At 45.0% G+C, this 12300-nt stretch overlaps 1 long non-coding RNA gene across 1 annotated transcript; it reads right to left on the bottom strand.

The window, feature by feature from the left end:
• Nucleotides 1-2225: 2225 nt before the first annotated feature.
• On the bottom strand, nt 2226-11183 carry LOC144238130 (uncharacterized). Its single transcript, XR_013337022.1, has 4 exons — nt 11074-11183; nt 9131-9209; nt 6518-6688; nt 2226-2944 (listed from the first exon to the last, which is right to left on the bottom strand). It is a non-coding gene; the product is annotated as an uncharacterized LOC144238130 (long non-coding RNA).
• Between the last annotated feature and the right edge of the window lie 1117 nt (nt 11184-12300).

Genomic DNA, 12300 nt, shown 5'->3' with positions numbered 1-12300 from the left:
TCTCCACAATAGCTAAAACATGGAAAGAGCCCAAGTGTCCATAAACAGACAATTTTCTATGCGAATAGGGAAAGACAATATCTTCTATCTATCTATCTATCTATCTATCTATCTATCTATCTATCTATCTATCAATATATATTCCACTAAGAAAGCCATTTGTGAGTTCTTTGATCTAAAATATTTTCTACCAAGCTGGCTTTCTCCTTGCTATCCTTATGCCTCAGGAACTTTCTTTGTTGCAATGCACAATCTTTTTTGTGTTAGGTCCATTCACATTGTGCAATAAATTCTAGAATGTGTTTTCTCATATCTGTCTTAAAGTCACAAGATGCAAATGGTGACTTTGAGGATTCAGAGCTGAGAACCTTGAGGTCCAGTAACTGTGAACAGGAAGGCATATGTTGTCTGTTGGGGGAGAAATCCCTATATGGTGGCAGTGAGTTTGCATTGGGAAGGGAAGGAATGCCTTCCTGCTTTCGTGATTCTTGCCCTTCTCCTGTCTCACCAAAACCAAGTCTCGGGTCATGTGCACACACACAAAGAAAATCCATTTTTTACAGAAAATAAAAAGGCCCTGGAAGACAACGGTAATGGATTGAAGTATGTGAAAGGAACTGAGGAAGCAAAAGTCAAATGGCTAACGGAGAAAGCACATGTTCTTGAAGAATTCTATGAACCAAGAAAAGTGGCTACAGAAGAGTAAGATGTTCATGTGATAATGGCCACAAGTACTGTTGTATGAAGGAATGTGGTGGCTGGTATAGAGAAACATTTCTTTTATAATTGGATCCAGAGTATTTTTGCCAAATCCACTCAGTAGAATTGTGCCTGCCCTTCTTCCTACCTTGCTTTCTGTAACCCACCTTTTCCTTTCTGTCCATAGTGCTTGTCATACATTGTTGGGTCATATATTTAGTGTGAAAGACGGAAGTACAGCCATGAAAAACACTGATCCCCCAACACCCTCTGGATCCATTTACATTGTCCCGCAGCTTTCAATCCCATCACATTGTCTTCTCAGCTGGAAATTAGGTCATTTTTGTTCAGCACCAGACATGGGTCAAAAGTGTGTAGAGGGTGGGCACCTGGGTGGCTCAATCGGTTGAGCATCTGACTCTCGATTTTGGGCACAGGTCTTGATCTCGTGGTTTGTGACCTCGAGCCCCACACTGGGTTCTGCACTGAAAGTGCTGTGGCTGCTTGGGATTCTTTCTCTCCCTCTCTCTCTCTCTCTCTCTACCCCTCCTTTTCTCTCTCTCTCTCAAAATAAATAAGTAAACTTTTTTTTTCATTGGGTAGAGAGATATTGAATTATTGCTGCAGAAACCATGGGAATTTCTTTCTAGAGAGTGGGTTGGGGCACCAGCAGTACTGGATCCCTTCATGCATCTGCCAGTGAGGCCATTCACTGTAGGCCCAATCTCTAAGTAGGCCCGGGGATTTTCTGTCCCTCTGAATTTCTTATGTGTAATGATCTTCAGTCCCAATGAAAGCCTGCAGCTTCTCTAGGGCTCATATTTGCTGACTGACCCTGAACTACACTTGTTTACTTCTCAGTCTGTGCCCATGAGGTGTTTCACTTCTTTGAAGTTCAGTGTTCTGTCCTCAAATTCATTGCTGAGTCCTGGGGAGATTGGCTCCAAGTGCCAGGCTGGTTTGTCCTGGGCTTCCTTCTCCACCTTGGTCTTGTGTGTCTTCATGGGGTCGTTAGAAATTGGGTGCATTCACTCACACGTTTCCTCCTTTGTGCAGTATTTCCTTTTGTTCTCAGGAGGAGATCATAGATTGGGGCCTTTAGAGTTCCTCATTCACGTTGAAAAGTAAACTCTTCCTTCTCTTCCTTCCCTGGAGACTCAGTGTTGTGTTATTCCTTCCCATACCTGGGGTGGGGGCTGCTCTTTCTCACTGGCATCTTGTTTTTGTTCATTTGTAAGCTCTTTGTGGGAGTGGGTACAGAGCCGTGACCTCCTTTCTATCTTTAGCCTTTTATAACAGAGCCACTACATTACAGCCACTCCAGAGAGCAGTCTCAGGACTACCTGAGAGGCTAGATAGAAGCGCATGTGCCTTTCTCTGTCTAGAGCTTTTGTGTCCATTTCTAAAAGTCATGGCTCCCTGTGGAAATGTGTTGCGGACGAAATGACACAGAGGACAAGACACACACAAAAGACAGACACAGACACAACTCCGGCCGGAGGAACAATTCTACGCAAGCCCCTCTTGCCGTTTATTTTATACCCCGGTAACTGGATACAAACTGAAATCTACAAGATGCATTCCTTTACCAATTACGGGCAAGTAGCCAAACACATTTCAAGGACAGGTGGGAGCAAAGGGAGGAAGCGACCACAACACTTTACTAAGAGGCCTGCCCACAACTCCAGCCTCCTCCTTATTTCTAAGGAGGGCATGTTCCCTCATTTGCGAGCAGACCATTAAACTTGGATATTGTGTGCAGGCCTCCTGGCAGAGCACCCTGTTTGCAGGCATGCTTTACCCAGGCAGGGAGCCCCGTGTGCAGGCACATCCCCGCGTCCCTAACCACGCTTTCCTGTGGTCACTGTCGGGCTCCCACAAAATGTAGGGCAATGATGATCCCTTGCTTCATCCTAATGGGATAGTTGAGCACACATGGTTTTTCACATTGAACTGAAATGAGCCTTCACCATGTCAAGCAAAAGACAACTCTGGGAAGGCACAAAGTGCAATGTTATTAGATCACTTTATGGTGAAGGAGTAGAAGCAGAGAACTCGAAAGACAGCTCCTATTGCAGAGACGTGGCAGCAGACAGGTTGATTTTTCCTGAACCTAAATGGGGTGTTCAGTTCATTTCTCTGAGCGTGTTGTCAATCTGTCCATTCTAGGCCTTCAAGAGGGGTGGGAGGTAAAAGGAAAATTTCTGGACCTTGGCTCCTAGACTAGGTAGATATCTTTCCCATCCTAGAAAACAGAAAATGACACAGTGTGAATTGGCAGCAATTGAGAATCAACTGGAAGCTACAGAGGAACATTTGGAAATAGCTAATGAAATACACAAGTACAAGTGAGTTCAGATACAAATTACCAGCGGCTCACAAATCCCCTATTCATTTCTTAGTTTTCCCTTGTGTACAAATTTAGATTCAATTAACAAGTAATATAAATACATATGCTGAGGACATATCCATAGAGAATTGACAGATAGAAAAAGGTAAATTTTATAAAAAAGAAAACAATCAAGTTATTAAACGTTTCCAGATCTCCAGTTCTGGCGAGATCATGTGGAAACTTCATCCATGCCAATGTTCCTGGGGGGTGGTGCAGTTGTGATCATCTATAGGAAAGCAGTGTGTCATAGGATGACTCATACCCATCAATATGGTAGTGCCATTTGATGGCCCTGGTTTGGGGGAAACATGATGAGGATGTAAGTTGAAGGGAAAAAAAACCTTTATGATCAAAGACACTTGTCACATGATGAATTAGGGAAAGATTGAAAATGGGAATGAATGGGGCGCCTGGGTGGCTTAGTCGGTTAAGCGTCCGACTTTCGCTTAGGTCATGATCTCGCGGTTGGTGGGTTCGAGCCCCGCGTCGGGCCCTGTGCTGACTGCCAGCTCAGAGCCTGGAGCCTGTTTCAGAGTCTGTGACTCCCTCTCTCTCTGACCCTCCCCTGCTCACGCTGTCTCTCTCTCTCTCCTAGAAATAAATAAAATATTTTAAAAAAAAGAAAGAAAGAAAGAAAATGGGAAGGAACGGGGTGCCTGGGTGGCTTAGTTGGTTGGGCGTCCGACTTTCGCTTAGGTCATGATCTCACGTTCGTGGGTTCGAGCCCCGCGTCGGGCTCTGTGCTGACTGCCAGCTCAGAGCCTGGAGCCTGTTTCAGTCTGTGACTCCCTCTCTCTCTGACCCTCCCCTGCTCACGCTGTCTCTCTCTCTCTCTCTCCTAGAAATAATAAATTTAAAAAAAAAGAAAATGGGAAGGAATTCTATGAACTCTGAACCCTACAGGAATGGAATAATGAATAAGGAAAGGACGGAACAATAGCTTTGATTCTACTGTACATTTATAATCATGTGAAAAGTGTAAGGATAAATTGTATCAGGGGACAAATAGGAGATTGGTGGGAACATGGGCAGATTACTTAAAATCATACCCACTATTGGGCTTTATCTGACGATACCAACTGTAACTCACAGGCAACAAACTGAACAACCATGAGAACAGCTGCAGCAGGCAGTTCACCTTTAGACACCAAGTAACCTGAGTTCCTCCTGACATAGTGAACCCTTAGCAAGTGGGTGAGTGTAGTGGCCCTCGGAATCCGTAAACACAGCTTTTCATTGTTGGCTTTTTCAGATCGCAGTTCATGAGAAGAATACTCAGTACAACTGGGTAAGTGCTTTCTTTTTCCTCCTCTTCCTTTGCTCTCCAGTCTAGCACGACTGAAGGTGGATGTGTTGTTCTCCCCCAGATCAAGAACTGAGTCTGGGAGAGGGAGATGGCAGAGCAGAGCAAGGAGGTCGCCTACTTGAAACAAGGGTGTGGGAGCTTGACATGTGTTTAATGGAGGTTTTGAGACATGATAGTGTTGCTGTTTAGTGTGTACTAGAGGAGGTGGTGTTGCAACTCTTATGGAAGTCTATTCTTTTTCTGTATCCACGACTGGATGTGTCAGAAGGAAAGAGGCTGCCTAAGGAACACAAGAGGCAGAAACCAGTGCCTGGAAGGGCAGAGACGGAGGCCCCCCGAGGAGAGGCAAGGAGCACATGGTGACGTGCAGCAGCCTGATTTCTGCTGCGCAGCCTGTTCCTGTGGGTGATCATCGTGTGGCCTGGAAACAACCACAAGCACTAAGGACAGCAGGTGCTCTGAAGGAGTGACAGGAGGGTGTTCTCCTCTGCTGCCCCCGGGCAGCCAGGCACCTGTCCCTGTGACTGGTGGAGCTCATGCCCCTCCCCTGACTGAGGACCCTCCCACCTTCTCCAGCCTCCCTCCACCTGAAAAGATGAGCCTGGAGGGGATGACAGGACATGGGCCTCATCCTCCTTCCCACCTTGACTCAATGTGAAGACTTTATGTTAGTTTATTTGAGGAGAAGGTCATCTAGTTACTATTTTAATGGTCTTTATTTTTGTTTTATTTTCTTGTGAACCATAGCCCTCTCTTCCTAAATTCAAATGCAGTATATCTTAGTCCTCTGGTGTTATCAGTACAACTCTGCAGCTTCTCTGCTAACTTCCCATAGTTTTCCTTTCCTCAATAGTGTAATATTAATCTAAATACATTTGTATTCAGAAATAGTTATATATTAACTGTTCACATGTGGAACGCAGGGTATAGATAAGCAGAAAGATTGGACAGTCTACCTGGAGCCTGAAGAAACATAGCTGTCTTCAGGATTCATTGATGACATACACCAAATCAGTATTCTCAGTTTATTCTTTTTAAAGTTTATTTTCAAATACAGTGAATATGTCTGGGAGGGATGGAGAGAGAGGCAGGAGAGAGAATCCCAAGCAGGTTCCACATGGGCAGTGAGGAGCCCAATGGTGGGCTCAAACTCAGAAGCCATGAAGTCATGACTTGAGCTGAAATCAAGAGTTGGGTGCTTAACTGACTGAGCCACACAGGTGTCTTCATATTTATTCTTAATCTGTAGTGAAATGGTGATTTCCCATGATGTACACTGAGAAACCTCTGTTTTACTGAGTTCTAAATTGCTAGTTGAGCCTGACCTGTCCACACTTACTTGATTCATTATGAAAAACATGAACCAGGGCATCATGGGTCTGCATTATGGTGAGGGGACGGTTCTCCCTTGTCTCTGATCAGGGACCTGATTGTAGGGCAAAGTTGAAAATATGTGAAGAATGAGATGAGGGCTTGTTTTTATTGCACAGTCCACTAAAACCAGAATAAACCTCTATCCCTTCTAGGGCCTTTAGTACATCCAGAAACTGGTGCAACTTCTGTGAGTTACAATAGCTCTGACTCTACCAGGAATGCAGACAAGGACAAGGTAAATGCTGTGGCCATTTTCAGTGGTGACTCTTTCAGGAAACTCTCATCTTTCTGTACAGCACGCTCTCCTGGCCTTGTCTCCTGTTGTGTGTGGTGTGATATGTCTGCTTGTTATTTGTTTTCAAGGGCACCCTTATCCCAGGAACCCACAGGCTTCTCTGTTTTCAGCCTGTCATCTTTCTGTGGTGAATTTAGAAGCCCAAAGTGCTTAGAGGCTGAGAACCTTAGGCCTGTCTATGTGTTTCTAGAAATAACAAGAGGAGGATGACCCCACACTCCAAACAGTAGTCTCCTGGCCTCAGTGACACCTTCCAGACCTCAACTCTGTGGGAACAGTATGGCTGCTGTGTCTTCCTTTCTTGATTCTAGCTAGGAGATTAACCTGTTAGAAAGTCTGTCACATTCGTTAAAATTCAAAAGTGCAAAATGAATCATGACTGCAACTTCACATTTTGTGCCCTGTGCAATTGAGAGTGGTTTGACACAAAATCAGTGTCATCAGTCCTCACCTTCCCGTCTTTGTTGGTAATTCAGTTGTCTGGAATCCTTCGAGCTGTACCTTAGGTAAAAATCATTTGAACACTGTCTCCTTCAATTGTGTTTATAGGAGCCGTTTCTGGTTGTGCCCTAGTCATTGTCTGAGCTGATACAGTCTCATGACACATCCCAGGAGTTTTATCCTAAAAAGCAAAACACATTTGCATTAAATCTATAATGTGAATTTCTACCTCTTTCTTCTGTGGGACATAATGACTCTGTGTCCTGTAGTATGATTAAATTCAGAATTCCCCATGAATTAAAATAAACACATCTTAGCTTTGTAGACATTCACAAGTAACTTGTTCCTCACAGCATTCCCCTGTAAGATTCCATGCATCCTCCACTCCCCAGAGGTCCTTGAGGCCTTTGACAGCACTTCAAGAGGGAAGACTCCTTTCTCAGGGAGACGAGGAGAGGGTCAAAGTGAGGGGCTGGCTGTAAAACTTCTCCCCAGGAGTGGCTGCGATTCCATCAGCAGAATATGAGCCGTTTGTTTGCACGCATGTTTTCTTTTCTTAATATACCAGAGAGCAACTGGAGTCACCATAGAGGAGGGATGCAGGGTGAACATGGACATGGACGTCTGCCTGTCTGGAGAACGCTACTTTATTAGTATGTAATTACCTCTGTTAATCTTCTAGGACAGGACCCTTGCCATCTGACTTTCATAGACATGGCAGTGATGTGTGGTGACAGCAGTTTCACTGCTTGGATCTACTACCCCAATCATAGATGGTCTCCAATGGCAAGGACAGAGTTTTCAGGTACTGATGCTACTCTCTTGGATCCTGATGACAGAGAAGGTGGCAGGTGCTAACACCTTCTTCTCTGGGATTCAGCTCCTTTTGGTATTGGTTCTCTTGTCTGGCAAATGCACATACCTGTCACTTCTGTTCTGCAGGGCAGTGTGGATCTATGGGAACCTCCTCCATTAACTGGAAGATTCTACACACCCTACTCTGGAGGCCCCCTGATGGGCTTCTGGGTACATCCACTTTAGGGACCACCCTGAACCCCTCCACCTGTGACACTTGGTAAGATCCTACTTGATCTGGGCAGTAGGAGTTGACTTGCAAAGCACGCTCATCTTATTTTCATTGGCGTTGGATCTTTGGCCAAAGTGCAGAGGTGGTACCACAGACCATTGGTATGCAAGGGAAATATGTCTGCCACGATTACCACATTCCTCAAGTCTCTCACAATTGAAAGATCATCTTTGTCATGCGTTGGTACAGGTGTCTCTTGTGGAGAAGGAATGGGGCTGTATGCAGAACTGCCCTGTACCCCATCCATATGCTGAGTACTGTGAGGCATGAGGCACAGCCTAACATCTATCCATCTAGTTGCACCCCCAGCCATCCATAGTCGTTCGATGAGTGATGTATTACTACATCTGAATCAGGGCTTTTAGGGGTCTTCATCAAGTTCTAAGGGATGGTTCTTCAAGTTCTTCCTGAGGATCACCTGAGGCATGTGGGATACCCTCTGCATTTGATTTGGGATCTGACTGGAGCCAAGAGTTTACGTTGTCTGAGGAATGAGGGGAGGGTTTTTTGCTTTTGAATCTCTAAACAGTCTACTCAAATCAGAATAAACATCCATCCTTTCTAGGGCCTTTAGCAGATCCAGAAGCCGGTGTCACTCCTGAGAGTGCCACAAATACTTACTGTACCCAAACTGCTGAGAAGCACAAGGTAAATGCTGCGGCCATTTTCAGTTGTAAGTCTTTCCAGACACCCACATCTTACTGTACAGCACACTCTCCTACCACGGTCTCTGGTTTGTGTGTCATACGCTATGTCTGCTGGGTTTTTTTTCCAAATACAAAACCTTTACCCTTGAGTCTACAGATTTCCCTGTTTTCCACCTGGCATCTCTTTTTGGTAAGTTTAGAAGCTAACTGTGCTTAGGGGTGAGGACCTTAGGGTCTTCCCAATGTGTTACTGGAATAAATCAGGGAGGACAATAACACACTCTACTTGTAAGTCTCCGGGATTGTCTTATTCTTTCTAGACCTCCTCAGTGTGGAATCATTACTCTTACTGTTTCTTCTATTCCTGTTTCTGTCAAGCATTTTAATATGTTCAGAAAAATCTGGATCTCCATGGTGCGCCTGGGTGGCTTAGTCGGTTAAGCGTCCGACTTTCACTTAGGTCATGATCTCACAGTTCGTGGGTTCGAGCCCCGCGTTGGGCTCTGTGCTGACTGCCAGCTCAGAGCCTGGAGCCTGTTTCAGTCTATGACTCCCTCTCTCTCTGACCCTCCCCTGCTCACGCTGTCTCTCTCTCTCTCTCCTAGAAATAAATAAAGCATTTAAAAAAAAAATCTGGATCTCCTTACAATTTGAAAATGTAAACTGCTTTCTTTCCAACTTATATTTTCATATGTGTCATTTAGAGTGGCCTTTGAGAAAGGAAATTTCATACACATCAACATTCCATCTTTTTTGGTAAACGTGCTGTCCAGAATCCCTTCAGGTGTGCCCTGGGTATAAATACCCTGAACTCTATAAGATGACATATTTGTCATAGAAAACATGCACCGAAACTTAACTTGTGAAGAGAAAAAAAATCCAAAATTACCTGTGTGGCAAGTCCCCACCTTGTCCTTCACTTGTGTTCACATGATCAGGTTCTGTAGTGTCCTTTGTCACAGATACAGCTAAAACATGGAAATTTACACCAGAAATCAAAGTGCATTTGTGTTCATTTTGGTATTTAGAATTTCAACTCATTTTTCCAGAGGACACAATCATCCTGTAAATTGTACTGTACTTAGGCCAAGAAGTACTTCTGTATGAAAATGCTTTAGCTGAACCCAACTAACAGGTATAGGTTACCTGCTTCTCTAAGAGCATGCTTTTCCAGGTCTTCTGCTGGATCTCAGGATCCCCATCACTCTGTGTGTCTCTGGGCCCATGGATAGAGCTTCCAGAGAGGAAGAGACCCCAATGGCAAGAGAGGAGCACATTGGGCCCAGGTGGGAGCTCAGAGGCAGAGCTCTGAGCCACAAGGGCTATGATTCCATGTGTGGAGACTGGGATTTTCATCCTTTCTCATTCTGTAATTCTTCACATACAAATAAGCAGTCTCTGAAGTGGAGGGGAAGGAGGGGTAGAGGGCGATCCTGGACTTAGATGCCTTCCTATCTGGAATATGCTAGTTTGTTAATTTGGTATTAAGTCCCTAAATCTTCTAGGAAAAGACCGCTTGCTGTTCTACATTTCCAGACATGTGGGACACTAGTTTATCCCAATAACATCCATTTGCCACCCCAAAGCTGTAAGCGGAACCCAAAGTATGGGTAGAGATTTTGGTGTGGATACTGCCCTCTTAGAACCTGGTGGTGGGGAAACTGGCAGGAGATGAACACTGCTTCTTTGGGTTTCTGCTCTTTGCCAGTGTCAGTGCTTTGTTCTGTCTATTCCGCAGGCTATTATGTATGCAAGAGGGCCTGTTCCTGTCCCTGGATCGCCTTGCAGGCCCTACTGCAAGGACCGCTCTTCATCACCAATCATGGACTATATGGGCTATCTCCCCTTCCTCCACTTAACTCTATTTGTTAAGATGACCTGAACTGGATGAGTGACTGGTAAAGCATATTCATCTTCTTTGTGAAAGCCTTGGTGGGAACAATGTAGAGATGGTTGTGAGTCTTGGCATGTAAACTGCCAACTTGCCTGAGGACATTGAATATACCTCAAGTTTCCCAGGACACACATACAATGGGTGGTGCCACTTCCCCGTATGAAGGTGAGCTATAGGTTTCTCTGGTCAAAATGAAAGAGGAGTTTTTACACAAAAGCAGAAGTATCAGCAGTACTGGTGGGTATTTTGGAGACACAGTGTTTTGAGTTCTGTAAAGAATTGAGGCACACCCATAACTTTTAATGCCCCAGGGGTCCTGTGTGAAAGAGGGATACATGCATTAAGTTACTCAGACCTTGTGATCACCATAATCGAAGTACCAGTGAAGGAATTGGAGAAACCTGAATCACTCAGGAATAGAAGGGAAGTCGAGAATAGTAAGCAGAGTTTGAGGAGGTGCAGAGGGGAGGGGATTGGGGTCAGTGAAATTCCTGGGCCAGCCTGAGCAGGGAGTGTGAGGTCCACACAGCAGGTCTGATCACTCTCAGTGCACAATGCAGCGTTCATCTCTGAAATGTCAGTGTTGCCAAAGTGGACCTAGGCAATCATCTAAAAAGACTGTTGAGTCCCTGNAATTCATATCCCTCAGTGAGACAGGATCTAGATCAGCTGAGTGCCTGCATTGACCTTCAGCCTGGGTCAACCTGCAATTCAGGGTTGGCCAGAAGATGACCCCTGTCATCACCCTGACTACAGCTTTCCATCTCTTCCAACATCTCCCACAATTTCCTGAGGCTTTGCCTGTGTTCCTGCTATCTCAGCCCTAATACTAGTTCTCAGTGGGACCTACTTAGAGCCTCAGCTGTGAAATAGGGGTAATATTTGTTTCTTAGGACATTATGAAAAGAAGACATTAAATACATAAAGTGTCCACTCACCCATCTCACAGTTTCAATTAACGTATCTCCACACGATGATCATCAAAAAAAGAGGTTCACGGATATTCATTCAATGAAGAGTGTTAACACCTCAGCCCAGGGACTGGGAATTGCTGTTTGAAACGATAAGACAAAGACCTTCATTTTTTATTAAAATTCATGTTTTACTAGACAAAGAAAGAAAAGATAATTATGAGAATGTGTACATTCAGAGATCTACATCTGAGAGCTAAACACAATCATTTTCCATTACATGCAGCCACACATGAAAGTGTTCATCTGAGGCAGATAAAGTATAGAAGACAGAATGCATGTAGGAAAACATAAGATCATAGGGAAATAAACCAAAATCTCTTACATCCCACTGAGTTTGAAATTTGAAGAGGACTGTGCAAGGTGAGACACTATGGTGATTATATATTTTAAAAAGGTGTCAGATCTGCCTGAATGTTTTCCCTGCCCATCCTGCCCCCTCCACTTTGTCCTTCCTATGGCCCCTAGTACACCTTTCACTGCTCTTTCTCTGTGTCAGCATCTGCTTCTAGGAGGACTTAGTCTCCTCACTGCAGACAGCGGGGTTCCTGTACACACAGGGAACAAACTGACAGAAATGGTGGTGATGGAGGATAGTAGCAAGATCACCCTTTGTGCAGGGGAGCCCAAGGGAGTTTTATGGGGTGGCAGGAACTTCTTATACCTATATTTAAGGGGTGTTTGTGCTCATTTATCAGAGAAATATTCACTGATTCCCTGGTGCCTCAGGGTCAGACAGACAGGTGTCTGTCTCTAGGATATGGCTGACTTCTAATGGTGGGTAAGGAGGAGGGACCAGCAGTGACTGTGGGAGATGGCGTGTGTGAGGAGGCGACACGTGGAGTCAGACCCTGGCCCAGGAGGTCAGCTCTCCCCACACAGCACCATGTGCAGGAGGGCTCTACGGACCAGAGATGTCTTCATCAGTCCTGTGAACTCCATAATCCTCCTCCAGATTCCTCACTGAGGGATGGCCAGGGCACAGGCCAGCAGCTGGAGGACACCCTGATCATGGCTTGAGTGGAGCAATGGGCCTGGGGGATTGAGTCAGAGAAAGAGACAGGCAGAAGGTAGGGACAGGGAGTTTGAGAGACAAAGGGAAGGGAAGGGAGGAGAATGGACTTTTCTCTATCGGCCTCACCTACATTTCTGTGTGAACAGAAGAAAATTCTTTCTCCAAGGGTGGGAAAGAGG

Source organism: Crocuta crocuta, unplaced genomic scaffold (genome assembly GCF_008692635.1).
Source record: "Crocuta crocuta isolate KB4526 unplaced genomic scaffold, BGI_CrCroc_1.0 scaffold111, whole genome shotgun sequence".
NCBI lineage: Eukaryota > Metazoa > Chordata > Mammalia > Carnivora > Hyaenidae > Crocuta > Crocuta crocuta.
This window is presented reverse-complemented; position numbering and strand designations above follow the sequence as displayed.